The sequence below is a fragment of the Sarcophilus harrisii genome, chromosome 4, assembly GCF_902635505.1.
Source record: "Sarcophilus harrisii chromosome 4, mSarHar1.11, whole genome shotgun sequence".
In the NCBI taxonomy this organism is placed as follows: Eukaryota; Metazoa; Chordata; class Mammalia; order Dasyuromorphia; family Dasyuridae; genus Sarcophilus; species Sarcophilus harrisii.
In genome coordinates this window covers 210058276-210084883 of record NC_045429.1, presented here as the reverse complement: position 1 = coordinate 210084883, position 26608 = coordinate 210058276, and positions in this window count along the sequence as shown.

Below are 26608 nucleotides of genomic sequence, written 5' to 3'. Positions count from 1 at the left end.
TTTTTATTGATTGATGAATGAGTAAATGAATTCTGGTATGTAAATATAAAGGAATATTATAGTAAGAAATGATGTGAATACAGGAAAATGTACATGAATAAAAGTAAGCAGAGCCAAGAAAAAATACACTATAACTATCATAATAGTAAAAAGAACAATAAAAACAGTATAATTTGAGGCAAAATCATAAAATTGCAAAGATCAAGCATGATTTAAATTAAAAGATAATTGTAGAGGTACAGCTAATTTCTTCATAGAGATAGAAGGTCAAAAGCTTTTAGACTTTGTACATATTTTGGGGCTTTTGAAATATATTGATCAGTTGCTCTCAGATTTTTCCTCTTAATAAAAATAATATTTATTATATGGAATGGACTTCCAAGGGAAGAGGAGGAAGTATATTGGGCATACCTATGATGATGAAAAGTACAAAAGACAATTAAAACTTTTTTTAAGAAACATAAATTTTGAAAAAAATTACAGATTTCAGGAAGAAGGAAAATATGCTGAGAAATGTAGCTGATATAAAAAAACAAAGAAAAGTTATCAAATTATTTTAAATGGAACTAAATTTCATATAAGGACTACTTTTCAGGGACACTTTCAGGATCATATGAGATAATGCATGTAAAACATCTCACAGACCTTAAACACTATTATATTTAAACAGATCTATGATAGATTTATTCTTTTTTTTTTTTTTTTTTTTTGCTTGTTATTAATGGATTTTCTACATTGGGCTAATCTGACCTGATTTCTTATTTCCCCGGGTAATTGTGGTACTAGTGTTGGGTTAGAATTCCCATGAGAAGAAAGTAGGCACAGACAACTTTATGTTGGTCTGTGTGGTTCTGCCCTAAGGCTAATTCTTGAGCTATACTTATTATCTAATTCAACTGTCCTGCTCTGATAATTGCAGTCTGGTCAGTTATATGTTTCCCAATGCTTAACTGTGGCTCCAAGCTGCTTTTGAGATTTGTCTTTTATTCACAGAATACATATGAGAAAAAAGGTTGAAAAGACTGAAGATGTTTAATCTGAAGAAGAGAAGACTAAGGGGAAGCATGAAAGCTGTCATCAAATATTTGAACGTCTGTCATGAGGATAAGATGACAGACTTGTTTGTGTTGCACCAGCGGAGAGAACTAGGACCAGTGTGGGAGAATTATATGAAAACAGATTTTTAACTCAATACGAAAAAAGTAACTCTAACAATTACAGCTGTGCAACAGAATAGGATGTATTCTGACATAATGAGCTTCTTTTCATTTGATATGTTCGAGTAGAGACCAGATGGCAATACTACGTTATCATTCCTAAAATATCAGGGACTTTTTAGAAGCTTAGGACAATGTCTGTCATAGTATGTGCCTAATATATGTGTATGTGTGTTTTTGTATTGGATTAAATTGGATGACTTCAGTTCTCTTCAAACTCAATAACTGTATTTGGCCTAATAAAGCATTGACATAATGAAATACTGCTGGAATACTGATCAGAATCCCACACAAGTCTTTTTTTCTTTGCCCAGACCAGTCATTTCCCCTAATGTTGCATAGATATTAAAAACATTATGTTTGTATGTGTGTGTGTTTATGATATATAGAGAGATAGAATGTTTTATATTCAAGACATTGACCATGAAGCATTTTTTCAAAACATTTTCATTTTTCATTTTTTCCAGTTAACATTTTATCATATACATAATATATATGTAAATATATATTTAAAATATGTCTCATATTAGGAATCAAGTAGGAAATGAATAATACATTAAGGGTTGTTAAATGTGAAACTAATATGTGTTTTATATTTTCACTTATACAAATCACTCCAAGGTTAAATTGTCATGTAAGATAAAGGTGCAATTGTAGACTAGCAAAGAATCCTTTAGGGTTTTTTCAAAATATTAGGATAGTTAATTCTAACTTGAGCAGAATAAACAAATTCCTGTTGAAGTGAAAAAGTGGCCTGCTGCCTAGTATGCCCTTTAAATCCATTTAGGAGAGATTTTTAAAGTGTTCAAGTCTACAGGTAACTTCTAATGGGTTCATTGTTCTATTTATTCTACAGGTTATAAGTTAGGCAGGACCTGACATTTTCATTGCTAACAGCTCCTTTTCAAAATGTGTTGACACTTTGGCTGATTTGTAATAGCTTAAATGGCATAATGCCTGCCCACAAATAGCTACATTTTCCCATATAGGATATAACATATTACAAAATACAGCAGAAGCCATTAAATACTTTATGAAATACATAACATGATCGTTTCCTGTCTGTAGTTAAAAGGAAAAAATTCTCTTTTTCTTCTCCTCTCCTCTTCTCTTTCCTTCCTTCCTTTTCTCTTCTTCCTCCTTCCTTCTTTCTTTCCTTCCTCCCTCCTTCTCTCCCTCCCTCCCTCCTTCCTTCCCTCCCTACCTATCTTCTTTCCTTTCTTTCTTTCTTTCTTTCTTTTTTCTTTCTTTCTTTTTTCTTTCTTTCTTTCTTTCTTTCTTTCTTTCTTTCTTTCTTTCTTTCTTCCTTTCTTTCTTTCCTATGCTGTTTTCTTTATTTTTATTGCTTTTTTTTCAATTGGACTTTCTTTTTTGCTAATCTAAGGACTTTTGTGTCATTGTACAGATCTAAACACTTGTATTAATACACAATTTCATATATATAGAAGAATATATGTATGAACAAAATTCTCTTTTAAGCAAATATAATTAAATATGATCAATGTGATTTTTTTAAAATGTTGTTTAAGTAATGTCACATAGTATTTATTAGACATTTGTATTTTGAATATTTCTTCTGTGGTACCGATAATCAATTTACTTTATACATTAAGTATCTTACATAGCTAAGATCTTATTCATCCTTTTTAAGAAGGTCCTATACCTAAGTTTTATGGAACCATTGGTTTTTTTCCCCTCCTAATAGGTAAAGTCATATCAAATCAAAGCATTTGACAGGCATTTACTATATGATAAACATTGTGTTGAGTGTTGCAAATACAAAAAGAAACAGTAAGATATCCCCTACTCTCAAGACCTTACATTCAAATGAGGGAAATAGTTTTGTTTAGTCATATTAAATTATGTCAGACAGTTCCTGTTCCCATTTGGAATTTTCTTGATTAAGATATTAGACTGGCTTGCCAGTTTGTTCCCTAACTCATTTTACCAATAAGAAAATTGAGACAAACATAGTTGACTGATGGAACCACAGATAGTAAATCTGAGGGTAGATTTCAACTCATGAAAATGAGTCTTGCTGCTGTATTCACTGTGTCACCTAGCTATCCTAGTGGAGGAAGATAACATATAGAAGAAAGGTGGGAAAAAGGGAACGTACTTGAGAATTCATTTATAAAACACATCTGAAGAGTAAGGAGTGAAGAGAAGAGAGAAATGAAAAGATGAATATGGTTAGCCTGACCTATTCCTTAAAATAGGAGGTTGGGGGGAAACTGAGCAATCAGGAGATGAGTATTCTGGGAGTAGTAGAAGCTTACAGCTTGAGGATGCTGCAGTATGGTGGGAAGAGCATGTTCCATGGTGTGAAGGCAAATGGAAAATGGTGCAAAAAGGATTCCAGAGTCAGAAGTACATCAGTAAAGGAACAAAGGAGCGAATGAAACTAGCATGTGTCCTTGTGTTCATCCTTAATGTGAATTTTGTTTTCTACTTTAAGAGCATTATAACTTATATGCTTCCATAGGATAAAGTCTTGCCAATGTAAAAGCAAAGTTAGGGACCTAAATGGGTGGTGGTCACCTGAATGACAGGTGATGGTGATGTGTGTGTGTGTGTGTGTGTGTGTGTGTGTGTGTGTGTGTATGTGTGCGTGTGTGTGTGTTTGAGTATCCTATATGTAAAACATCTTGTGATAATATCTCATTAGTGGGAAATTCTGGGGGCAGAGACAAGATGATGGAAACAGCAAATTATCCACAGAAGGTAATTTTGAAGATTGCCAGAAAAGAACTGTTTCAATTGGAAACAGGAAAGAGACAGCCAAGTGCAAGCAGGCTGAACACAGATGCCAGCCCAGACATCAAAGATTTCCAGGGTGGTGTAGTCTCTGTGTGGTGCTGTAGTCTCTGTGTGGTGATGTGGAATCAATGTGGCAAAGAATCTACAGGGATTAATCTACAGCAGTATAGACCACTCTGCCTTGATTGCAAGCCAGTAGTTCAGCACAGAAGTTATAAAACATCCAACACAAACAGAAAAGATCAATAGTGAACCCTGAAAAATCAGAATCTCATGGGACTGGCCATGCCCACCCAGCACCTGGAGTGAATCAACACTGACCCAGCGCATCTACAGCTGCTTGAACCCCACTACCACCACCACCCTAAAAGCAGACATTAACTTTAAAAAAAAATAAGTAAAAAAGGAAAGAGGACTCTTATGATAGACAGCTTCTGTGGTGAAAGAGAACAGATTTCAAACTCTTAGGAGACTAAAGACAAATTATCTCCAGATGAATCCCCAAAAGGTGATATAACTTAGTCTCCATCACACAAGGCTCTCCTAGAAGAAATTAAAAAGGAGCTTAGAAGAGAGCTAGAAGAAATGCAAGACCATTTGGAAAAGGCATATAACTCATTAAAAGATAGATTTGATCAAATGGAAAAAGAAAGTAACTCACAGGAAAACAGAATTTGTAAAACAGAAAAAGAAAATGACTCCTTACAAAACAGAATTTGTGAAATGGAAAGAAAATCCAAAGAACAAAAGAACTCATTTAAAAATTCAATTGAATAAATACAAAAATGTAAATGAAGAAAATAATTCATTAAATTCAGAACTAAATAAATGGAGATGAATGACTCAATAAGGCAACAGGAATTAGTCAAGCAAAATCAAAAAAAGAAAAAAAAGAAAATAGAAAAAATGTAAAATACCTAATTGGGAAAAAAAAACAACAACAACAACAACATGGAGAGCCAATCTAAGGATTATTGCACTCCCTGAAATACATGATGAAAAATAGAGCCTCGACCCTATCTTTCAAGATATCATCAAAGAGAACTGACTGAATATCATAGGATCAGAAGGCAAAATGACCATTGAAATAATTCACTGAACATCTCCTGAAAGAGATGCCAAAATTATGATCCCAAAGAATAGTGTGGGTAAATTCTGAACTATTGGACTGAGGAAAAATATTACAAACAGCCAGAAAGAAACTATTCAAATACCAAGGAGCCACAATAAGGATAATTCAGCACCTAGTAGCTTCTACTTTAAATGAACAAAGGGCCTGGAATCTGATATTGCAAAAGGTGAAGGAATTTGGAATGCAACCAAGAATAAATTATCCTAATAAATTGAGCATTTTCTTTTAGGGGAAAAATGGACATTCAGTGAAACTGGTGAATTCCATTTATTTTTGATAAAAAGACCAGAGTTAAACAAAATATGTGGCCTCCAAATATAGAACTCAAGAGAAGCATAAAAAGACAAAAAGAAAAAAAAAACTCTTGAGAATTGTATTTCTGTTATGGGTATACATAGAGAATACACATATAATCTAATTTTACTGTTATAAAAAAAGAAACTAAAGGTGGAAAAGTGATTGTAACAGAATAAAAAGGGGAAAGTGGAGGTAAAAAGAGGGAAATTACATCTCAGGAAGAAGCAGAGAAAACATATTATAACTGAGGGAAAGAAGAGAGGGTGACAAATATTGTGTGTACCATAATTTCATCAGATTTGTCCCTGAGAAAGAATATTAGATATAGGTGCTTTGACTGAAATGCATGTCTCATCTTATAGGAAAGTGGGAGGGGAAAGAGGAAAAGGAAATGGGTAAGCTAAATAGAAGAGAAAAGAGAAATAGGGGAAAGGTATAAGAAACAGGGAGGGTCTTTAAAGGGGGAGGACTGGTTGAGACAAGTAGTGTTTATAAGTAAAATACTGGGAAGGAAAGGAAAGAGAAAAGTAAAATTTGGGGTTAATAAGATGGCAGAAATATAGAATTAGTAGTTTTAACTGTAAATGTGAATGGGATGAACTCTCCCATAAAATGTAAGCAGATAGACTGGATTAAAAGCCAGAATTCTATAATATCTTGTTTACAAGAAACACATGTAAAGCAGGGTGATAAAGACAGAGTAAAGGTAAAATGCTGCAACAGAATCTACTATGCTTCAGTTGAAGTAAAAAAGCAAGGATATCCATCCTGATCTCAGATCAAGCAAAAGCAAAAAATTGGTCTAATTAAAAGAGATAAGGAAGAAAACTATACCTTGATAAAGGGTACCATAGATAATGAAGCAATATCAATATTAAACATATATGCACCAAGTGATACAACATCTAAATTCCTAAAGGAGAAATTAAGAGAGTTGCAAGAAGAAATGGACAACAAAACTATAATAGTGGAAATCTCAAGCTTGCTCTCTCAAAATTAGATAAATCAAACCACAAAATAAATAAGAAAGAAGTTAAAGAGGTAAATAGTCAGGTATGATAGATCTTTGGAGAAAATTGAATGGAGACAAAAAGGAGTACACTTTCTTCTTGACAATTCATGGAAATTATAGAAAAATTGACCATATATTAGGTCCACAGAGGTCCTCAAACTATGGCCTGCAGGCCAGGTGCAGCAGCTGAGGACATTTATCCCCCTCACCCAGGGCTATGAAGTTTCTTTATTTAAAGGCCCACAATACAAAGTTTTTGTTTTTACTATAGTCTGGCCCTCCAACAGTTTGAGGGACAGTAAAACTGACCCCCTATTTAAAAAGTTTGAGGACTCCTGTATTAGAACATAAAGAGCTCAAAATCAATTCAAAAAAGCAGAAATAGTAAATGCATTTTTTTCAGATCATGATGCAATAAAAATTACATTCAGTAATGGGCCAGGAGAAAGTAGACCAAAAAAGTAATTAAAAAGTAAATAATCTCATTCTAAAGAATGAATGGGTGAAACAACAAATCAAACACACAATAATTTCATCTAATGGCAATAATGAGACATTATACCAAAATTTTGGGGGACGCAGCCAAAGCAGTAATAAGAGAATTTTTTTATATTTCCAGAAACTTACTTGCATAAAATACAGAAAGAGAAGATCAATAAATTGGGCTTACAACTAAAAAAGTTAGAAAAAGAACAAATTAACCCCCCCCAATCAAATGCCAAACTTGAAATTCTAAAAATGAAAAGAGTGATCAATAAAATTGAAACAAAAAAAAAAACTACTGAATTAATAAATAAAACTAAGATTGGTTTTATGAAAAAACCAACAAAATAGATAAGCCTTTAGTTAATTTGATTAGAAAGAGGAAAGAGGAAAATCAAACTGTTACTCTCAAAAATGAAAAGGGTGAACTATCCACCAATGAAGAGAAAACTTGAGCAATTATTAAGCATTACTTTACCCAACTTTATGCCAATAAATTTGACAATCTAAGTGAAATGTAGGGATATGCACAAAAATATAGGTTGCCGAGATTAACAGAAGAAGAAGTAAATTGGTTAAACAGTTCTATTTTGGGAAAAAGAAATTGAACAAGCTATTAATCAACATTCTAAGAAAAATCCACCAGGAGTAGATGGATTTATATGTGAATTCTACCAAACATTTGAAGAACAATTAGCCCCAATGCTATATAAACTATTTGAAAAAAATAGGGAATGAAGGAGTTCTACCAAATTCCTTTTATGAGACAGACATGGAACTGATAACTAAACCAGGTAGGATAAAAACAGAGAAATAAAATTATTGACCAATCTCCCTAATGAATATTGATACAAAAATCTTAAATAAAATATTAGCAAAGAGACTATAGAAAATCATCTCCAGGATAAAACACCATAACCAAGTAGAATTTACACCAGTAATGTAGGACTAGTTCAAATTTAGGAAAACTATTAGCATAATTGACTTTATCAATAACCAAATTAATAAAAGATATGCGTTATGTCAAAAGATGCAAGAAAAAAAACATTCAATAAAATCCAACACTCATTCCTAATAAAAATACTAGAGAGTATAGGAATAAATGGAGTTTTCCTTAAAACACTCAGTAACATCTATTTAAAATTATCAGAAAGCATCATATGTAATGGGGATAAATCATTCCCAATAAAATTAGGAGTGAAACAAGGCTGCCCACTATCACCATTACTATTCAATATTGTATTAGAAATGCTAGTTTTGGCAATAAGAGAACAAAAAGAGATTAAAGGAATTACAATAGGTAATGAGGAAACCAAATTATCACTCTTTGCAAATGATATGATGGTATAATTAGAGAACCCAAGAGAATAAAATAAAAAGCTATTAGAAATAATCCATGACTTTAGCAAAGTTGCAGAATACAAAAGAAATCAACATAAATCATTAGAATTTGTATACATCTCTAACAAAATCCAACAACAAAAGATACAAAAAGAAAAAAAGGGCAAGAAGTTATTTTTTTTTTCTATTTTGATTTTCTTTTCTTTTTTAATATCCTTTTATTTACAGGTTATATGTATGGGTAACTTTACAGCATTGACAATTGCCAAACCTCTTCTCCCAGTTTTTCCACTCCATCCATTCACCCCTTCCCACAGATGGCAGGATGACCAGTAGATTTTAAACATATTAAAATATAAATTAGATACACAATAAGTATACATGACCAAACCATTATTTTGCTGTACAAAAAGAATCGGACTCTGAAATATTGTACAATTAACCTGTGAAGGAAATCAAAAATGCAGGTGGGCAAAAATATAGGGATTGAGAATTTAATGTAATGGTTTTTAGTCATCTCCCAGAATTCTTTTGCTGGACATAGCTGGTTCAGTTCATTACTGCTCCATTGGAACTGATTTGGTTCATCTCATTATTGAGGATGGCCAGGTCCATCAGAATTGATCATCATATAATATTGTTGTTGAAGTATATAATGATCTCTTGGCCCTGCTCGTTTCACTCAGCATCAGTTCATGTAAGTCTCTCCAGGCCTTTCTGAAATCAGCCTGTTGGTCATTTCTTACAGAACAATAATATTCCATAATATTTATATACCACAATTTATTCAGCCATTATCCAACTGATGGGCATGCACTCAGTTTCCAGTTTCTGTCCACTACAAAAAGGGCTGCCATAAATATTTGCACACATATAGGTCTCTTTCCCTTCTTTATGATCTCTTTGGGATTTAAGCCCAGTTGTAACACTGCTGGATCAAAGGGTATGCACAGTTTGATAACTTTTTGAGCATAGTTCCAAATTGTTCTCCAGAATGGTTGGATGTATTCACAATTCCACCAACAATGTATTAGTGTCCCTGTTTTCCCATATCCTCTCCAACGTTTCACATTATCTTTCCCTGTCGTTCTAGCCAGTCTGACAGGTATGTAGTGGTATCTTAGACTTGTCTAATTTGCATTTCTCTGATTAATAATAACTTGGAGCATCTTTTCATATGGCTAGAAATAGTTTCAGTTTCTTCATCTGAGAATTGTCTGTTCATATCCTTTGACCATTTATCAAATGGAGAATGGCTTGTTTTCTTATAAATTAGAGTCACTTCTCTATATATTTTGGAAATGAGGCCTTTATCAGAACCTTTGCCTAAAAATATTTTCCCAGTTTATTGCTTCCCTTCTAGTCTTGTCTGAATTAGTTTTGTTTGTACAAAAACTTTTCAGTTTGGTATAATCAAAATTTTCTATTTTGTGATCAGTAATGATGTCTAGTTCTTCTTTGGTCATAAATTTCTTCCTCTTCCACAGGTCTGAGAGGTAAACTATCCTGTGTTCCTCTAATTTAATTATAATCTCATTCTTTATGCCTAGGTCATGAACCCATTTTGACCTTGTCTTTGTGTACGGTGTTAAGTGTGGATCAATGCCTAATTTCTGCCATATTAGTTTCCAATTTTCCCAGCAATTTTTGTCAAACAATAAGTTCTTATCCCAAAAACTGTAGTCTTTGGGTTTGTCAAATACTAGATTATTAAAGTTATTGACTGTTTTGTCCTTTGAACCTAACCTATTCCACTGATCAACTAATCTATTCCTTAGCTGATACCAAATGGTTTTGGTAACTGCTGTTCTATAATATAATTTTAGATCTGGTACAGCTAAGCCACCTTCATTTGATTTTTTTTTTCATTAATTCCCTTGAAATTCTTGACCTTTTGTTTTTCCATATGAATTTTGTTGTTATTTTTTCTAGGTCATTAAAATATTTTTTGGAGTCTGATTGGTGTAGCACTAAACAAATAGATTAGTTTAGGTAGTATTGTCATCTTTATTATATTTGCTAGCCCTATCCAAGAGCATTTAATATTTTTCCAATTGGTTAGATCAGATTTAATTTGTGTGAAAGGTGCTTTGTAGTTTTGCTCATGAAGTTTCTGATTTTCCCTTGGCAGATAGATTCCTAAGTATTTTATACTATCAGTAGTTACTTTCAATGAAATTTCTCTTTGTAACTCTGACTGTTGGATTTCGTTAGTGATATATAAGAATGCTGATGATTTGTGTGGGTTTATTTTGAATCCTGCAACTTTGCTAATGTTATTGATTATTTCTAATAACTTTTTAGTAGAATCTCTGGGGTCCTCTAAGTATACCATCATATAATCAGCAAAGAGTGATAATTTGGTTTCCTCATTGAAGGGCAAGAATTTCAAATAAATTCATGAAGAGAAAATCAAATGATGGTGGCTTAGTTGTAAAAGATCTAAAACTATATTATAAAGCAGCAATCATCAAAACTATTTGGTATTGGCTAAGAAATAGAAAAGTTGATCAGTGGAATAGGTTAGGTTCACAGAACAAAATAGCCAATGACTATAACAATCTAGTATTTGACAAACCCCCAAACCCCAGCTTTGTAGATAAGAATTCATTATTTAACAAAAACTTCTGGGAAAACTGGAAACTAGTATGGCAGAAAGTAGGCACAGACCCACACCTAACACTATATATCAAAGTAAGGTCAAAATGGATTCATGATCTAGACATAAAAAATGATAGTATAAATAAATTAGAAGAACATAGGATAATTTACCTCTCATAATTGTGAAAGAGGAAGGGATTTGTGACCAAAGAAGAACTAGAGATCATTACTGATCATAAAATAAGTAATTTTTACTATATTAAGTTAAAAATTTTTATACAAACAAAACTAATGCAGACAAGATTATCAGGGAAGCAATAAGCTGTATAAACATTTTCACATCCAAAGGATTTGATAAAGCCTTCATTTCTAAAACATATACAAAATTGACTCAAATTTATAATAGTTCAAGCTATTCTCCAATTGATAAATGGTCAAAGGATATAAATAGACAATTTAAACTATTTCTAGTCATATGAAAAGGTGCTCCAAATCACTATTGATCAGAGAAATGCAAATTAAGACAACTCTGAGATATCACTACACACCTGTAAGATTGGCTAAGATGACAGGAAAAGATAATGATGAATGTTGGAGGTAATTTGGGAAGTCTGGAACACTGATACATTGTTGGTGGAACTGTGAACAGATCCAACCATTTTGGTGAGCAATTTGGAAGTATGCTCAAAAAGTTATTAAACTGTCCATACTCTTTTATCCAGCAGTTTTTCTATGAGAATTATATCCCAAAGAGATCTTAAAGGAGGGAAAAGAACCCACATGTGCAAAACTGTTTGTGGCAGCCCTCTTTGTAGTGGCAAGAAAGTGCAAACTGAGTGGATGCCCATTAATTGGAAAATGGTTGAATAAATAGTATGGTATATGAATGCTATGAAATACTATTATTCTGTAAGAAATGACCAGCAGGATGATTTCAGAAAGATTGGAGTGACTTAAATGAATTGATGCTATGGAAAATGAGCAGAACCAGAGGATACATGGTAAAAATAAGACAATATGATGATCAGTCCTCATGGACTTGCTCTCATCGACACTGAGATGATTCAAACCACATCCACTTGCTCAGTGATGAAGAGAGCCATCTACACCTAGAGAGAGGACTGTGGGTACTGAATTCTGGAATACAATATAACATTCTCAGTCTTTCTGTTGTTATTTGCTTGCATTATATTTTCTTTCTCAACTTTTCTTTTTCTTCCTTCTTGATCTATTTTTTCTTGTGCAGCAAGATAACTATATAAATATGAATACATAGATTGTATCTAACATGTTTTTCAACATATTTAACATGTATTGGACTATCTTCTAGCTAGGGAATGGGTTGAGAGGAAGGAGGGGAAAATTTGGAACAAAAAGTTTTGCAATGGTCAATTTGAAAAATTACACATGTATATGTTTTGTAAATAAAAAGCTTTAATAGAAAAAATCTTATTAATGGAGGGTAGAAAGGACATGTGCAAGATGGCAGAGAGTAAACAGGTCTTTGTCTGAGTTCATCCTGACTTCCCTCAGATCAACACCAGATCAAGCCTCTAAACTGGTTTTGGATTGACAGAACCCACAAATAATTGGAGTGCAACATATTTCCAACAAAAGATACAGAACTCACATATGGGGGGAGGGGCCAGCACAGGGAAAGTGTAGCACAGGACAGAGTCGCTTCCACATGTCAAAACTGTCTACTGGAAAACTCATAGCCAAAATATATCAGTGTTTGCTACTTTATCCTGGTTCAAAAGCCAGTGGATCAGCACACAAACTGTTAGGCTTCCATTATAAATAAAAAAGACAATTGTCTTTAAGCCCCTGCATTCCAGAACAATGCAGGACTTGGTCATGCCCATCCAGAATAGAAAGGAAGTCAGAAGCACCACCCTTAAGGAATCATGAAGCCACTGTTGCCTGTAGAGGAAGCTTGGGACACTCTCTACTTTTCCCCAAGAGTGTACCTCAACCTTTAAAAATGAGCAAAAAAGGAAAAAGAGCTGAAACCATACATGACTTTTATGGAGACAAAGAAGAAGAGATAATTCATAAGAAAGAAGTTAAGAAGATAAATGGAATCCTAGAAAAGTTAGGATAAAAAATTGAATGGAGACAGAAAGGAGTATACTTTTTTTTTTCATCAGTGGACCCTATATTAGGACATAAAACCCTCAAAATCAAATGCATAAAGGCAGAAATAGTAAATACATCTTTTTCAGATCATGATGTAATAAAATTTACATGGAATAAAGAATCAGGGGAAAATAGACTAAATATTAATTGGAAACTAACTGGTCCAATCCTAAAAAAATGTGTGAGTTAAACAACAATCAAAGGCACAATTGATAGTTTCATCCAAGAGAATAACACTAATGAGACAACATACCAAAATTTATGGAATGCAGCCTAAGTAGGTTTAGGAGAATTTTATATCTCTATATGCTTACTTGAATAAAATTGAGAAAGAGAACCTCAATGAATTGGGCATGCAACAAAAAAGCTAGAAAAGGAACAAATAAAAAATCCTCATGTAAATATGAATTTGAAATTCTGAAAATAAAAGGGAAGAATAATAATATTGAAAGCAAGAAAAGTACTGAAACAATAAACAAAAATAAGGATTGGTTTTATGAAAATGCCAACAAAATAGATAAACATTTAGTTAATTTGGTTAGAAAATGGAAAGAAGAAAATCAAACTGCCAGCATCAAAATTGAAAAGGCTGAACTTACCATAAATTAAGAAAAAAATACAACAATAATTAGGAACTTTATTGCCCATCTGTATACCCATAAATCTGACAATCTAAATGAAATGGATGAATATTTACAGAAATAGAGACTGCCCAGATTAACAGAGGAGGAAATAATTTACTTAAATAATCTCAATTTAAAAAAAGAAATTGAATAATCTAGTAATCAATTTCCAAAGAAAAAAATTTCCAGAGCCAGATGGATTTACAAGTGAATTCTACCAAACATTTACAGAAAAATTAATTTCAATAGTATGCAAACTATTTGTAAAAATAGTGAAAGAAGACATTTTACCAAATTCCTTTTATGACACAGATAGGGGGCTGAAACCAAAACCAGGTAGGGTTTAAACAGAGAAAGAAAGTTATAAACCAATTTCCCTAATGAATATTGATGCAAAAACCTTAAAAAAATATTGTCTTAGAGAATAACAGCAAGTTATCAACAGGATAATACATAATGACCAAGTAGAATTAATACCAGGAACACAGGTTGTGTTCAATATTACTAAAAGTATTAGGATAACTGACTATATCAATAACCAAACTAATAAGAATCACATGATTATTTGAATGGATGCAGTAAAAAAAAATTTGACAAAATTCAACACCCTTTCCTACAAAAAACACTAGAGTATAGGAATAAATGGATTTTTCCTTATAATGAGCAGTAGCATCTATTTAAAACCATCAGGAAGTAACATATATTGTAGGAATAAACTAAAACCATTCCCAATAAAATCAGGGGTGAAATATGATTGCCCATTATCACCTTTACTTGTTAATATTGTATTAGAAATATTAGTTTTAGCAAGAAGAAACAAAAGAATTGGTGTAGGCAATGAGGAAACCAAATTATCACTCTTTGCAGATGATATGATGGTATATAAAAGAATCCTAGAGAATCAATAAAAAAGTTTCTAAAAGCAATTAACAAATTCAGCAAAGTTGCAGGATACAAAATAAATTGATATAAATCATCAGCATTTCTATAAGTTACCAACAAAGTTCAGCACCAAGAATTACAAAAAGAAATTCCATTTAAAATAATTGTAGATAGTGTAAAGTATTTAGTAGACTACCAAGAAAAAGCCAGGATGTATATGAACACATTTATAAAATATGTTCTATACAAGTAAATCTAGTTCTAATCAACTGGAAGAAAATCAAGTTGAACTATTACAACAAAAATAAAAATACTACATAATTAATAGACTTATTCAGTGCCATAACAATCAATCTTCCAAGAAATTACATTATAGAACTAGCATAAATAATAACAAGGTTCATCTGGCAGAACAAAAGATCAAGAAGGCAGAAGCCAAGATGGTAAAGAGTAGACTGGTGTTGTGCTCTTCCTAATTTCCCTCAGATCAGCCCCAGATCAAGTCTCTGAATCAGTTTTGAAGTGACAGAACCCACAAATATTTGGAGAGTGTTAAATTTCCAGTAAAAGATATTTTGGAAGAACTTTAGGAAATTTCTGTTTCAGTCGTGTAGTCGGGATGGGGAGGTTGCAGGCCAGCAAAGGCACAAAGCATCACAGTACAATGCAGCATGTTCCAGGATGAAGAGACTGGGGAAATCTAGTGGGAGAATCATAGCCAAAATTCAGCAGTGTTTGCTACTCTGTCCTACTTCAAAAACCAGTGGATCAGCAAACTAACTTTGAGACCTCCAACACAACTATAGGTCCTGAATCCCAGCACAATGCTGACTTTGGCCATGCCCAGCCCACATAGAAAGAAGGCAAAAGATCAGACCCAGACCATCATGAAACCCTTGTCATGGAAGCTTAAAAGAATCTCCCCATTCCCCTTAAGAGCAGACCTCAAACTTAAAAATGAACAAAAAAAAACAAAAAGAGTTCTGACTACATACATATATATATATATATATATATATATATATATATATATATATCATATATAGCTTTTATGGAGACAGGGAAGAATAGACCCCAACCTTGAGGACACTAAAGACAAATGTCCAAATGAAGCCTCAAAGAGTGATATGTTAGCCTACATCTCACAAGGCACTCTTAGAAGAACACAAAAAGCATCTTAAAGGAGAATTAGAAGAAATATGAGGAAAGAAGATGAGAGCTCTAGAAAAGGAAACAAATATTGTGAGAAGAAATTAACTGATTCAAGAATAGTTTTGGTGAAATGGAAAAAGAAAACAACTCCTTAAACAACAGAATTTGTGAAATACAAAAAAAAATCAATGAAAAAGAACCCCAACACATTTAAAAGTTCATTTGCCCAAATGCAAAAGGAGGTACAAAAGCTAACTGAAGAAAATATCTCAATGAGATATCAACAATCAGTCAAACAAAATCCAAAAAATGAAAATATTTTATTGGCATAACTGACCTAAAAATAGCTGGAGGAGAGACAATCTAAGAATTTTTAGGCTACCTGACAAGCACAATGAAAAAACAAAAGCCTAGCCATTTGTTTTTCAAGAAATCATCAAGGAAAATTGACTGATATCCTGGAACCAGAGGGAAAAATAACTATTGAGAGAATCCACTCTTTACCTCTGGAAAAAGTATAACAAAATGACAACTTCAAGGAATATAGTAGCTAAATTCCAGAACTATCAGATCATGAAGAAAGTAGTTTAAGCAGCTAGAAAGAAACCATTCAAATACCAAGGAGCCACAATAAGGATTATACAGTATCTAGCAGCTTCCACTTTAAAAAATTGAAGGGCCTGGAATTTGATATTCCAGAAGGCAAAGGGACTTCAATTACAACCAAGAATCAACGATCTAGCAAAATTAAGCATTGTCTTACAGGGGAAAAGATGAACATTCAATGAAATAGATAAAATTATTTATTGTTTATGAAAAGACCAGAACTGAACAGAACATTGGATCTTCAAATATGTAACTCAAGAATAAAAGTAAAAAGGAAAGAAAAAAGCTACATTTTTCGAAGGTTAAATTTTTATATCCCTTGATGGGAAGATGATATGTTTAACTCCTGAGGACTTCATATTTGTTAGAGCTTTACTTAGAGAGTATTGGTATATTTCGACTTTACTATGATGATATAAACAAGAACCTACTGGTAGAAAAGGGATTGTACTGGAAGAAGAAGTAAGGGAAGGTAAAAGGGGGTAAATTGCATTATATGAAGAGGCAAAAAAGACCTATTACAGTTGAGGGAATGAAGGGAGGAGGATGAGCATTGTATGAATGTTAGTCTCATTGGATTTGGTTCAAAAAGATACTATAAAACATATATAGTCTAATATAATGTCTTGTTTCACACTATAGGAAAGCAGGAATAGAAAGGGAAAAGAAAAGGGGTGGTAACGGAAAGGAAAACAGAACTAGAAGGGGAAAGGGATAAGAAAGGGGAAGGAGCTGTAACAGGGTAGGGCAGATTGAGGGAGTTGGTTGTCAAAAGAAAAACACCAGAAAGGAGGGAAAGGGGAAAAGAAAAGATGGTGGGCTAGTAATCTTAACTGTGGATGTGAATGGTGTGAATTCTCCCATAAAACAAAAGTGGATCACAGACTGCATTGAAAACCAGAATATTATAACATGTTGCTTACAAGAAACACATTTAAAGCAGAGTGATACATACAGAGTAAAGGTAAAAGATTGGAGCAGTACCTATTATGCTTCAACTGAACGAAAAATAAATAAATAAAAGCAGGGGTAGCAATCGAGATCTCAGATAAAGCAAAAGGAAAAATAGATCTAATTGAAAGAGATAAGGAAGGAAATTACATCTTACTATAGAATAGCATAGATAAGGGAAAATATCAATATTAACATGTATGCACTAAGAGGTATAAAACTAAAGTTCCTAGAGAAGAAGTTAAGAGAGCTGCAAGAAGAAATAGATAACAAAATTATACTAGGGAGATCTCAACCAGGCTCTGATAGAATTAGATAAATTTAACTACAAATAAATAAGATGTTAAGGAGGTAAAGAGAATTTTAGAAATTTTAGGTATACTAGACCTTCAGAGAAAATTGAATGGAGACAGAAAAAATATACTTTTTTTTCTTTGCAGTAAATGGAAACTCCACAAAATTGTCCATGAATTAGTAAATAAAAACCTCAAGAAAAGAACAAAATGTTAAGAATTTCTCTAATAATTACTAAGTGCATTAGTGAACTAGAAAACCGTTAAGTACCATGCTAAATTAGATAACTGACTTAGCACCTTGTAAGAATCCTAACATTTCCCCCTTTCTTTTGATTTTAGAACATAGGTGATCATGACCTCCCTGACTTCTCAAGGAGGTGAGAATCCCAAAAAAGAAGGTGATCATACCTTTCTCTGACTGCTCAAAAAAGGAGTGAAAACACCATAAAAAGAAATGATCACATCCTCCCTGACATCTCAGGAAGGGAGATGCAAACACCAAAGGAAATGGGAAATCAAATCAAATTAGAGGGTTTCTGAAGAGGCTCATTCTTAAAATAGATATACATAAATCCATCAATATGGGAGGTATTACACATAATTACATAAATTACATAAGCACATAGTAACATAACACAGGCTAATAGTGATGTAACAAATAACATGAATCACATGAGGAAATTATACATGTCCATATGTCCTAGAAATAATCCAAAAGGAATCTATTGTCCATTAGTTCATGTGCCTGGAATCCAATAATTCCTGCAAGTTTTGAAGTTCTGCAATAGTTTCATCTTGTATTAGGGAATCTAATGATTCCTACTGATTTTCAAGTCCTGCAACAGTCTTATCTTGTGTTAGGGAATCCAATGATTCCTGCAGATTTTGTTCTTAGGTCTTCTCCTTTGTTTCCAGATTTTTTTCTCTTTTTCTGTCTCTCTCTGATGGACAAGGCAAATACAGATTGTTGGCACCCATCTGATTCCTTCTCCATCTGTAGAAATACAAGCAAACCCTCTCTCCCAGGCAGTTAACCTAACTAGTCCCTTCTATTTACCACTTTCTAAATCTCTCCTCATCATCTGGCAATTACATTGGAGATGTTTGCACTGGAAACTGCCTTGTTGATTTAAAAAGCCTGTATTCTCCCCAATTGTAATCCCTTTCTGCTATCTGATTGCTTTTTGGCTAACCGATCATATAATCCCTTTCTGCCATGTGATTGCTTTTTGACTGATAGATCACATCAGAGTCCTGACCTTCTAAAGACTCTCTGGGTGTAAACTTGGATGCCATCATGCTCCACCTGGGGCCCTGTCAAATCAGTTGAACTCTAATAAGTACTAAGTACATTAGTAAATTAGAGAATTGTTAAGTACCATGCTAAATGAGATAACTGACTTAAGCACCTTGTAAGAATTCTGACATCTTTCAAAGGAATAAATGAAAAAATGCTAATGAAGGTGGTCTAAGTGAACCAGACTTAAAACCATATTATAAAACAGCAGTCATCAAAGACATTTTGTACTGACTAATAAATAAGAGTATTCATCAGTAGAATAGATTAGGTTCACAAGACACAAAATGACTACAGTAATCTTCTCTTTGGTAAACCCAGACCCCAGCTACTAAGATAAGAACTCACCTTTTGACAAAAATTGCTGGGAAAATTGGAAATTGCAATGGCAGAAACTAGGCATTGACCCATACCTAATAGCCCATAGCAAGATAAGGTTGAAATGGGTTCAGGATTTAGACATAAAAAGTGATACTCTAAGCAAATTAGAAGAATAAAGGATACTTAGTTCATCTTGCAGATCTGTGGAGAAGGAAGAAATTGTGGCCAAAGAAGAACTAAAATACATTATGGAATACAAAATGAAGAATTTTGGTTATATTAAATTAAAATTTTTTGTACAAACAAAACCAATGCAGACAAGATTTGAAGGGAAGTAGTAAACTGGGAAATGATTTTTACATCCAAGGGTTCTGATAATGGCCTCATTTCTCAAATATATAGAGAATTTAGTTAAAGTATATGAATATAAGTCATTCTCCAATTGATAAATGATCAAAGGAAATAAATAGGCAATTTTTGGATGAAGAAATTAAAATTAATTTTAGTCATATGAAAAAATGCTCTAAACACTCAATCAAAATTTAAATTAAGAAAACTCTTAGGTCCCACTGCATACCTCTCAGACCTAAGATGACAGGAAAAGATAATACTGAATATTGGGAGGGAAGTGGGAAAACTGGGACACTAATATATTATTGATTGAGTTGTGAACTGATCCAACCATTCTGGAAAGTAATTTGGAACTGTGCCCAAAGACTATCAAACTTTGTACACACTTTGATCCAGCAGTGTCTTTATAGGGATTGTATCTCAAAGATGTAATGTCCGGACTAGCTTTCTGGAGGATCTCAGGACCAGCCTGAGTCCTTGGTATTAGTGGAGAAGTGATGAAGGCCCTCTATACAAAGGGATCATTTTAAAAAAGGAGAAAGGGAGCCACATGTGTAAAAATGATCTTAGCAACCCTTTTTGTAGTGAGAAGGAACTGAAAACTGAGTGGATGCCCCTCAATGGGGGAATGGCTGAATAAATTATGCCATATGAATGTTATAGAATACTATTTGTTATATAAATAACAATCAGGAGGATGATTTCAGTAAAACCTGAGAGACCTACTTGAACTGATGTTAAGTGAATTGAGTAGAACCAAGAGAACATTGTACACAGCAACAACAAAATTATATAATGATCAATTCTGATGGGCATGACTCTTTTCCACAGAGAGAGGATTCATGCCAGTTCCAATGGACTTGTGATGGAGAGAACTATCTGCATCCACAGAAAGATCCTGTGTGGACTGATTGTGGATCACAACATAGTATTCTGACTTTTTTGTTGTTTCCTTGCTTTTTGTTTTCTTTCTCATTTTTTTTTCTTTTTGATTAGATTTTTCTTTTGCAGCATGATAATTGTAAAAATATGTATAGAAGAACTGCATGTGTTTAACATATATTGGATTTCTTGCTGTCTACGGGAGTGGGTGTGGCAAAGAGAAAGAGAAAAATATTTTGAACACAAGATTTTGCAAGAGTGAATGTTGAAAACTATCTATGCATATAGTTTTATAATAAAAAGCTTTAAAATATGTCATTACAAATTAAGACAACTCTGAGATACCACTACACACCTGTCAGACTGGCTAGAATGACAGGGAAAGATAATGCGGAATGTTGGAGAGGATGTGGAAAAACACTAATACATTGTTGGTAGAATTGTGAATACATCCAATCATTCTGGAGAGCAATTTGGAACTATGCTCAAAAATTTATCAAACTGTGCATACCCTTTGATCCAGCAGTGCTACTACTGGGCTTATATTCCAAAGAGATCTTAAAGAAGGGAAAGGGACCTGTATGTGCAAGAATGTTTGTGGCAGCTCTATTTGTAGTGGCCAGAAACTGGAAACTGAGTAGATGTTCATCAATTGGAGAATGGCTGAATAAATTGTGGTATATGAATATTATGGAATATTATTGTGTTGGTGTTTTTTCTTCTTTAAATAATAATATAATAATAAGATCCAAAATCGCAGCCAGCTGATCCAGCTGATCCCAGCCAATCTTTTATTGTGTCCTTCAATATAGCCCCGTTAGTTCAGAGGCCTATCTCTCCGCTTGGTTCCAAGAGATCTCGCAGCTTTGTCCTTGGCTTCTGCCTCTGATTTCTTCAGCCTCCAGCCAGCACCAAGTTGGAAGATGCAATGAATTTCTTGCCTTAAAGATAGGGCTTGTGGGCTTGCTCCCAGAGTGATCCTTTTCAACCCCAGTCAATGTTCCCAAGAAACTCTCTTCAGCTCTAAGAGCTTTCTGTATATATATATATATATATGATCTCGCAAAGGTTAACTCCTCCTTCTGGAGAGAGAGGAATTCTGGGTTATCTCCCAGTGGGCTCTTTGCTCCTAAGGGAGGTGTGAATTTGGATATCTCTTTCTAAACCCTGAAATCTCCCAAACGTGTGAACTCCATTGAGTACTTAGATACTTATGAGCTCTCTAAAGGTGTAAACACAAGCATTGTTTCTATCAGTTGTACTTAGTACCTTGTTTCAAGTTCTGGCCCAAAATAATCTCCTTCTAAGATCAAATCAATTATATTGAACCATGCCAAATTAGATAATTATTGTCTCTATCAATTCCAATGGCTTAACAGTTTGTAAAGATTCCAACATTATTGATCTGTAAGAAATGACCAACAGGCTGATTTCAGAAGGGCCTGGAGAGACTTACACGAACTGTTGCTGAGTGAGGCGAGCAGGGCCAGGAGATCATTATATACTTCAACAGCAATACTATATGATGATCAATTCTGATGGACCTGGCCATCCTCAGCAATGAGATCAACCAAATCAGTTCCAATGGAGCAGTAATGAACTGAACCACTATGCCCAGTGAAAGAACTCTGGGAGATGACTAAGAACCATTAAATTGAATTCCCAATCCCTATATTTTTGCCTGTCTGCATTTTTTACTTCCTTCACAGGCTAATTGTATAGTATTTCAGAGTCCAATTCTTTTTGTACAGCAAAATAATGATTTGGTCATGTATACTTGTTTTGTATTTAATTTATACTTTAATATATTTAACATGTATTGGTCATCCTGCTATCTAGGGGAGGGAGTGGGGGGAAGGAGGGTAAAAATTGGAACAAAAGGTTTGACTATTGTCAATGCTGTAAATTTACCCATGCATATAACTTGTAAATAAAAAGCTATAAAATAAAATAAAATATCTCATTAATGGCATATAGCAACCACACTATTGTAGCTTTCAATTAAATGTTACTTTATTGCATTGCTTTTCTGGAACTGATTTTCCCTTGTAATATTGTTTCACCCAACACCGTATTTTCCAAGAACCAATTAATGACAACAGGCAAGATGAACATGTGCCTTGAGGTCATTATTTGTTTTCATCTTTTGCTCCTTTGACTTTTTATTTTAAATTCAGCTTCCCATGATAAATAAAATGATATTTTAACTACCTAAGTTGTTTTTAAAATGAAAAACAGACTATAATTATATGAGGCACCTATAGTAATCATATACCCCCAAATAGCAGATCAAATATAAGACTATCTCCTAAAAAATTCTGAAGAAAATATAATTTATTCAGTCTATGAGTACCTAAATGGAGGATTTTAATCACTATTGCAGTTGCAGAGAGCATCTATATATCTTTATAAAAATATGTTTATGTTCATTAACCACTAACTGCAATTTTGACCTTTCTTTCAAATAATTAATAAAAATATTTTGAGAATTGTCCTTAGGTTTCATCAGACTTTTCAAGGAATCAATGAGAAGGAAAAGGACACATCTAAAGGTACCACTATAGGAAAAACCTTCATTGATTTAGAGTTATATTTACTTATAATTGCCAGGGATTTTCTAAAAAGGTCAGTTTAATTGTGCCTCTTATTGGATGAATTGTCAATCAACTTATAGAAATGATTAGTACTTAGTACTCAAGAGTAAGACATCTCAAAGAATGAATTGGCTCAAGTGTATTAGGATTAGTGAATGGCTATGTATTGTGTGAACAGCCAATCACATTTTCTCCAGTAATGCACTATTGAGCAAACCTAGGAAAAAATATAGTGCCTTTCATATCTGATTATAAAGATATTGTTTAAACAAACAACAATAGCAACAATAATTAAAAAAAAAACATGCATATGATTATTTTGAACTTAAAAAGTTATAAACCTATTATAAGTACAAAAAAAATGCAGAAAAGGTCATAGAACCAAGAAAGTGTAATTGAAACTTTTATTGGGGAAATATTTTATATGTGGCTGCCTGTTAATGACTTCCCCAGTACAGAGTTTCCATTCACTTAAACGTAATATGCACAGGATCCACAGGATGCAGAAATGAATGAGAATTGGGTCCCAGAGGAAATTTTTAAAATTTTTCTTTTCTTCAGCTACTATTTAAGGCAAATATGGCACTTGCTGCTCTATGTCCATTGCCTGTTCACCGCAGGAGAGTGCTGGTTATACATTTCCCTAGGTAAGGAAAGAAAATAATTTCCTTTCTCCTTTTCCTTTGTTCTCCCGCACTGAAGGGAAGAATAATCCTGGTAGTACTAGCTTTAAATTGAGCTCATTTATGAACCTTCTCAGAAGCATAGAACAGCTGGCTGCAAAGATTCAAGAATTACTCTTTATTGGTACTAGTTAGCTTCTAACTGTCCTTGCTCATTACATTCTGTTTTGGTTGCTAAACACTTAACCTTAGAAATAAGAATTTATGAACAACTGAAAATGGTCATCTTTGCTGTTCCTACCACATTATTACACCTTTCTACTTTGTGCATTTTCACTAACTTCTCCCAATTGCCTGGAATGTTCTTTATCCTTTTTCCTCTGATTTCTTTCCAGTCTCAGGCAAAATTCCATCTTCTGCAAGAAGCATTTTCAGATTTCCTCCCATACCACTTCCTTCTCTTTGTGATTATCTCTAATTTATTCTGGATATGTCATATGTTTGAGTGTTGTTTCTCCCATTAGAATGGGAGCTCCTTAAAAGAAGGCATCATATAATTGCCTTTCTTTGTATCCCCAGATTTTAGCCCAGTGCTTGGGAGAAACAAATCACTTGCTTCTCAGAACAACAGTGTGTCATCTACATTCATAATTGAAGAAAAAGCCAAATTTTGGTTCAAAGACAATAAAAATAAAGCTGTAATTAGTTTTTTTCTATTTGAGTCATAACTCTTCTGCCATCTAGAAATGGACTCTTTGGTGGTTAAAAACCCCATGTTAAGATTCCCAGAAATAGAGGGTTTGTCCCTACTGTCCAGACCCCACAACAATTGAGATGTGACTCTAGAGAGACTAGCATTCTACCTTCATTATAGATATTACCTTAAATTGACTTTGTATTAAAAAAAATTATTCTACATTCCCCAAACTCATCCTATTTACAAGTTTACCACATAATTGCTTGCATGTTGCGTTCCCATCAGATTACTTCTTTAGGGCATGGTATGTTCTGGTCTTCCTAGCCTCAATAATTAACATGATGTCTGACACATTGTAAGTATCTTCTTAATGCTTATTGACTAATAGATTGATTGACTAAATGAATGTTTTTCCTCTGGGTTTGGATCACTTCACCAGTCACTATGTCATAATTCATATGCAACACATTGAATTATTTTTAAACTAAATACACTATGACCTAACAATCAAATAATTTTATTTTATTTACCCTTTCAGACTATTATGCCTTGTCTCTCCAGAGAAGTTCTCTCACCCTGTGTTTGTTATGTAATTCTAAATTGTGACTTATACCAACCTCTTCAATATAAGTATCTCTGCAGAATTGCTTACCTTGTGCTTAGATATCAGGCTTCTCTCCACTTGTCTGCCTTATCCAACCCAAATGCAATGGCTGCTGATTCACTTCTCAGGGCAAAAATATCAACTCAGAATTGGTAGCTAGGTCTGGAGTAGAGATACTTTGAATAACTCTAAATTTTTGTAATAATCAGTTGTACCATAACTAGCAAATGCTCCTCTATTCTGAATCACTGCTATTCAAAGTCTCAGGTGCCCTAGATGAAAATTTACTTCCCCTACTGCAAATAGTTGTTTCTTCATCCCCCTATATCTCAGGACTCAGCCCCAATATCATGTTACACTTTCACTATACTATATGCAATCCTATTCTAATGATGACACGGTCTTTTGAATTAAACCTCATTATACTGCTTCCATGTTTTCATAATCATAGAAACCTCATCCCCCTTTTGTACCATCCCAAATGGTGAAAATAAATTAATATACTGATTTTGTAATAATAATCTAACTCATCAGGTATTTCTTCCTGTTGACTAGCACCACCACTAGCACCATCACCACCAGTAGTAAGTATACTTTCTTTGGAGAAGGAAGCACTGTTTTCATGCCTCATTGTCAGATCCATATACTCCTCTGTTCCATCACTCACCACCCTCTCTTTCTTTGAGATGCACTACAAATAGATCAAGAATCTCTTCCTCATTCTGGTTAGGGTTAGCTTTTATATTTTTCTCTACTTTATTAAGCAGTCCTGTATCTGGTTTAGAGTATTTCTCTCCATGCCAATCCTAATTTTTAAAGATTTTTTTTCAAAATTTCTTAATGATTATAATATATACCATTCTACCCTGCTCATAGAGAGTCATATCCTTGAACTTCATATCTCATTACTACTCCATAACTGATTCAAAATTTTGAACTTCCTATCTTGGTCTATAATCTTTTATGTTTTTCTTTGGGATTCATACTACACATATTTTTCATCTTCATCTAAGCTCCAGCCTTGTATTACCAAATCATCAATTGAATAAAAATCTATTAATCTTTTCTTATACAATAAGCATTGTAATAAGGCTTGGGATACAAAGAAAGATAAAAATAGCCCTTGACCTCAAGAATATTGTATTCTATTGGGAGAGTTGATTTTGTAAACAACAATGCAATTCAAGATATGTATATGTGTTATTTGTGTGTATGTGTGTGTGTGTGTGTGTGTGTGTGTGTGTGTATGAAAGAGAAGACAGAGAGAAAGACACACATACCCAAAGAAAAACAATGAGAAAGACAGAGATAGAGAGAGTGAAGAAAAAGAGACACAGAAAAAGAGAGAGAGAAAATATGGAAGGCTACAGCTTGCTAGATATATTTAATTAAGATTCTCATAGATCTTTCAAACTCAGTATTTCAATAATAAAACAGATTATGTTTTCTTCTCAACCCACACTATTCCTAGTTTCCTTACTTCTATGAAGGTCATTACCATATTTCTTATCACCTAGATTCACAATCTTGGAATCATTCTCAATTCTTCACAATTTATTGCCTTCCACCCCAACCAATCAGTGAAATAGTTTGGTCACCTAATCTTCACAATACCTCTTCAATTAATCCCTTCTTTTTTTGCATTATTTAAACCTTCACACCATGAATATCCTTCAGTGATACTGAGGTTATAGGAAATCATGCAACTGTGATGAAAGGGTCCATGTTGATTTTATGGTGTTTCATC